General features: G+C 35.0%; 1 non-coding gene across 1 annotated transcript; it reads left to right on the top strand.

Annotated features, from left to right (window-relative positions):
- The first annotated feature begins 386 nt into the window (after positions 1-386).
- Positions 387-493, top strand: LOC133833293 (small nucleolar RNA R71). Its single transcript, XR_009892684.1, has one exon. It is a non-coding gene; the product is annotated as a small nucleolar RNA R71 (small nucleolar RNA).
- The last annotated feature ends 5,218 nt before the right edge of the window (positions 494-5,711 follow it).

Here is a 5,711-nt window from a genome sequence, read left to right as displayed (position 1 = left end):
TGTAAGGCCTCTGAAAATTCCCATCGGCTTGGACCTAACCTTGATCCATGGGAATATTATTTTGAGGGTCTGCTACTGGACACTGATTAAAAGAATTACCCCCACAAATTTCACAACCCGCAGTCTGCTGCAACTACTTAGTCAATGTTGCAACTTGAGCAGTTAAAGTCGTAATTGCATTTAGCTCATGAAACCAAACTACCTTTTTGTTATTAGCAGCCCACTCATGAGACCATTGATGATTATATTTTGCCATATCTTCTAAAAAATCATATGCCTCATTGGCACTCTTGCTTATGAATGCCCCTCCAGCTGCAACATCAATTATGGTGCGAGTAGTACTGCACAATCCATTATAAAAATTGTGGACCAAGATCCACTTTTCAATACCGTGATGAGGAAATTTTCTCAACTGCTCCTTGAACCTTTCCAAAGAGTCGTATAAAGATTCATCATCTAACTAATAGAAGTTATTAATATCCCCCCTCAATTTAGCAACATTTGAATGAGAAAAGAACTTGGAAAGGAACTTATGAGCCAACTCCTCCCAAGTAGTTATAGAACTCTAGACTGGACCATTTGTAGTTATGGATTGAAAGGAGTTCAACCAAATTTTAGCTCAATCCCACATCAAGAATGGGAATAGCCTCAATCTGATTGATCATTGCTCACCCCACTATATTTGAACGTTGCACATAGCTTTAGAAAATTGGCTATGTGCATGTGGGGATCTTCTGAGGAGAGTCCACCAAATTGAACTCTAGACTGGACCATTTGTAAGATTGTTTGCTTGATCTCAAACTTGTTTGCAGCAACAACTGGTGGTCTAATTCATGAATGCACTCCCATAAAAGTAAGGAGTATATAGTCTCTTCATGTTCGGGAATTTTGGTCTTGAGAAAGATTAACATTAGACTCATTATCGTGACATCGCCCATACTGATTTCTGCTTTTTTCTGTCTTTGAGTCTTCTTGCAAGTTCACTTTATTTCAAGATTAATAGGAACTAAACTGTCAGCTCCCCTTCTACTACGCATATAACAACAGTGCTTGAAATCGAGATCACAAAGCGCACACCAACCAAATTAGTAAAATAATTAAATAACAAACCAAATTAGAAATAAAATTAACTATTTTGATATTGATAAAATTTCAGTCCCCGACAACGGTGCCAGAAACTTGTTCCAAATTTTTAAGCTACGCAAGTATACGTAATTGAAAATGTAATAAAATTCAGAAAATCAATTAATGTCCCACAAAGACTGAATTATCAATTACCAAACAATTATTCATTAGTTTCTATTTGGCTAATGAAATTTTTGGTTTGTACAATCTAAAATTAAAAACATAAACGAATGTCAAATGCAAGAGCAAACAAATATACAGAACACAAGAATTAAATCAAGAATAAAGACAATTAAGGATTTAAATCTCAACTTTCCACTCCACCATTGACTAATGCAAGATTAACAACTCTTCTCCATATTGAGAAAGCAAGGTGTCAAAAACATTTTATAATCTAGTTACGAATTATAAAATTCAACCTAAGTGAGAATTTTCTATATTTCTATGATAAACTAAACATTTAGGAAGCATTAACATCAACAACTTAAAAGCTACACAAAAAATCGTGATACTCTCATTCAAGATTGGATTTATGTCAATTCAATTAGAGCATGTCCAAACCTCACTTTTCAGATTTTTATTCAAACTCATGAAAATTATGAAAAACGATGGCCAATCATTTCTCATACAATAACCATAAATTGAAAAGATCTTAATAAAGGAAGAAGAAAATCAAACTTTGCATCAGGTCATAGTAGAGGTTCAAGTGATTCAATTGAAAACCCTAATACGGAAATTAGTTCATCAACATAACAAAGAAATCCATAATACAAAAGTTGAACATAAAGAAAATTAAAGAAGAAGAAAAAGAACAGTAGATTCAATCTCTCAAATAGCTCCCAAAACATTCTCCTTCCGTCTTCTAATAAAATTTGTTCGCCTAATTCTAAATAACGATTAAATACTAGACCCTCCTAATTTTTCAACCATAAAGGAAAAAATTCCCTTCCTCATGCGCGTACAGACCTTAGTGTTGTGGCTCCAGAAACACGCGATGAGGCCCGCCTACAATTACCATAATCCAATCGTCTCTATATTCGCCAGCGTCGTGGCCCATTTTCAAAGTGTCGCGGCTCAAATTCATCAATAAATTTTAGCGTTTTATCTCCACCGTCTTCATGAAACAACAACTCTCTGCCTTCGAATGCGTCGCGGCTCTGCTTACAAGCACTGCTACTTAAAATGCCCAACTTATCATTTTTAACTTTCTTTCACCTCGGGACTCTCTCTATACGTCCAAGAACGACCAAACACCGAACTATGTGTAAAACTACAAAATTTATCCTCAATTTAGCACTTCACACCACATCCACTCCATCCCTTGATTAATTGCTAGATGTTGAAATACACAGCAAACACAAGCGTAATACCACACAAAGCTACTTTAAAGATTAAAAACACACCCTAAAACACACTCTAAAATTGTACTAAAATAGACTCAACATTTTATTCCTAATTTCAAAATAATTTTAATTTATGTTCTAAAATCTAACAATGTTATTCTATTTCTTTTAATATTAATTTTGTTATTATTTCAAGAAATGGTTCGCATATTTCTAACGGAAATCTAGAGGAAAGTCTATATGTGATAAGATCTTAAATATCTTCACTACTCAATACTGAAATGTTCAGATCTGAACAAACACAGCCAAAATGACAAAGAGTACCTAAAGATGATACGTATATTTTGCACCTAAGACTAGTTCATATAAACTTAGGCTGGATTAAAAGACTAGTTAAGGATGGGCCTCTAAGTGAGTTAAAGGTCGAAACTCTACCAGTTTGCAAATCCTGTTTAGAAGGAAAAATGACAAAAAGACCTTTCACCTTTAAAGGTGTTAAAGTCAAAGAACCTCTCGAGTCAATTCAAACAGATTTTTGTGATCCAATGAATGTACAAGCTCAAGGTTATTATGACTATTATGTCACATTCATGGATGACTACTCAAGATACAGTTACATATACCTGATGCAAAAGAAAATTAGAAACCTTTGAAAAGTTCAAAGAATTATGAGCCAAAGCTAAAAAATAGTTAGGCAAAAACCTTAAAATACTATGATTATATTGAGGAAGGGAATACCTTGGTAAGGAATTCGAAGTTTTCTTGATAGAGCATGAAATTGTTTCACAACTCACTACACTAGGTACTCCGTAACAAAATGGTGTTGCAAAATGGAGGAATAGAACTTTTCTGGACATGATGAGATCAATGTTTAGTTACTCATCGTTACCCCTATCATTTTGGGGATATGCTTTACAAACATCTTAAACCGAATTCCATCTATGTCTGTAGCTAGGACACTCTCAGAAGGCTGGACAGGTCGCAAACCTTGTCTGAGGCAAGTTCATATATGGGGATGTACAATACATGTGCTAAAAGCTAAGACCATGAAGTTGGAACCTAGATCTGAAGTATGTTTATTTGTTTGTTACCTTAGAGGCACTAGAGGATGTTACTTCTATAGTCCGACAGAAAAGAAAATATTTGTATCGATAAATGCTACATTTTTGGAAGAAGACTATATGAGGAACTTCAAACCTCAAAGTAAGGCTGTGTTGAGAATATATGGATTTATACTTTGCAAATCAACAATGAATAGCAAGAACAATGAAATGTTCCAAACCGTAGATGTTAATCAAGATCCAAATTCGAAGTATGAATGCAATTCTTGATAATAAAAGAAACATGTCCATGATATGAATGTTAATCTTGAATATAAGAAATCAAATGATTAAATGATGATAAGATGAACTTAGAAACATTTAATTATCAATACTAACTATGAAAACATAATAGATTAACACAAAACAAAGTTAATGTTAGATAGATACAACCTTTGGTTTAGAGAAACTTGGATCTTCAAACATGAGGAACTACCAAGGCTTATACACAATAAGAATAGTGTTGTCCAAAATCTCTAATCCAAGACTTCCCTTATTGCTTGAAGCTTCAACTAAGTAGAATGGCATTTGGGATTTAACAAACCTTGAAACTCATGCAAGTCAAGCAATGCTTGATGAGCTTCTTGGAGAAAAGTTGTAATCTTGATAGCTTGAGTGAGAGAAGTTTTTTGGAGAGAGAGAGGTGAGTGATCAATTCACCAATTAACTCATATGAACCTCTTTAATAGTATAGGACCCTCATTAGACTCTACCAATGAGATTAAAGCATTTATATTTATGTTTTGTAGCTATTTTACGTAACTAGACGGACCTTTCGTAACAACCCAGGCTACGTGTCGCCCGGCACCAGCCGATATGTTGTCCTATATAAGGCGACATGTCATCTGGTACTTCTCTCGCTAAGTTTTTCAGAGCCCAGGCGACATGTCACCTCCTAGGAGGTCGTATCGCTGATGCTTGTGTAATACGACTCCATGAGGTGTCTCAAAACACCTCTAAATGCTCCCAAAATTTTTGGGTACTCTTATATACTCCAAATAAACATTTTGGACCCAAAATTGATTTTAAAATGCCTATACTCAAAGTCAACTTTCACATGTTTGAATTTTGTGAAATTTTTATTGTTTTAGCACCTCTTCGTGGCTAAACTGTTTCACCATGTATTTAACAAATCTCAACATTCCCCCACTTGGTTAAATACATCCTCACTTCTCTAGCCAACGATATTAGTGTATAAAGTAAAGTACATTTTGGGTTTGAACTTTACATTAGTGAAAACACTACAAAGCATAAATTGAAATGCTAAGGTTTTCTTAAAGATTGAACCCATCATTTTTAGTTATAAAAACTGGTAATGTCTCACACACATCTATCTAATTACTTATGTATTTCCCAATATTCATGCTTAGCACTATTAATGGCCTTCTGCTCATCCATTTCATGAACTTTTGGGGAGAAACTCCAACTCCCATGAGAGGTGGCACCACCTCTAAGTTCACATAGGTGAAGTTCTTACAACATCTTTGCTTCCTCTAGAGATGCTTGTTGCACACAATTGAACATCATTGAAAGCCCTATGCTTAACCCTTACCCGGTAGCAACCAACCCTAGGAACATTGTCTTCATTTTATTCCAGGTATTGACAGTTCCAAGAGGAAGGTAATAGAGCCATTCTTTTGTACCATCCTTCAAAGAAAATGGAAAGGCTCTCAATTTAATCTGTTATTCAGTTACTAACGTTGGCTTCATACTAGAGCAAACTATGTGAAACTTTGTCAGATGCTTATTTGGATCCTCTCCTCGTAGCCCATAGAAAGAAGGTAGTAAATGTATGAGGCCTAACTTGAGTTCAAAGTTAACGTCCAATAATGGATATTGAATACATGGAGGTGGATGGTTTAGATTCGGTGACGCCAACTCTTTCAACATCATTTCGTTGGCCTTCTGAGACTTAATTGATGTTTCAGAGTCAGAATCGTCATAAGATTGTAATTGTATTTGTACTAGATTTTCTTTCCTTCAATGTTGAAATAGTGGATTGTCAGTGATAGTCCTTGAAGAGTGAGGCGTCGATGTCTCAATATATTGCTTTTTGGCTTGTAGTCTTTCTTGAGTATCGTCGCCAGACATATACACCTGCAATCAAAAGTTTAAACTAGATAGTATGTAGTTAATCAAATTG

This window comes from Humulus lupulus, chromosome 4 (assembly GCF_963169125.1).
Source record: "Humulus lupulus chromosome 4, drHumLupu1.1, whole genome shotgun sequence".
In the NCBI taxonomy this organism is placed as follows: Eukaryota; Viridiplantae; Streptophyta; class Magnoliopsida; order Rosales; family Cannabaceae; genus Humulus; species Humulus lupulus.
Note: the sequence above shows the minus strand (reverse complement) of the source record. Positions and strands in the feature narration are given on the sequence as shown.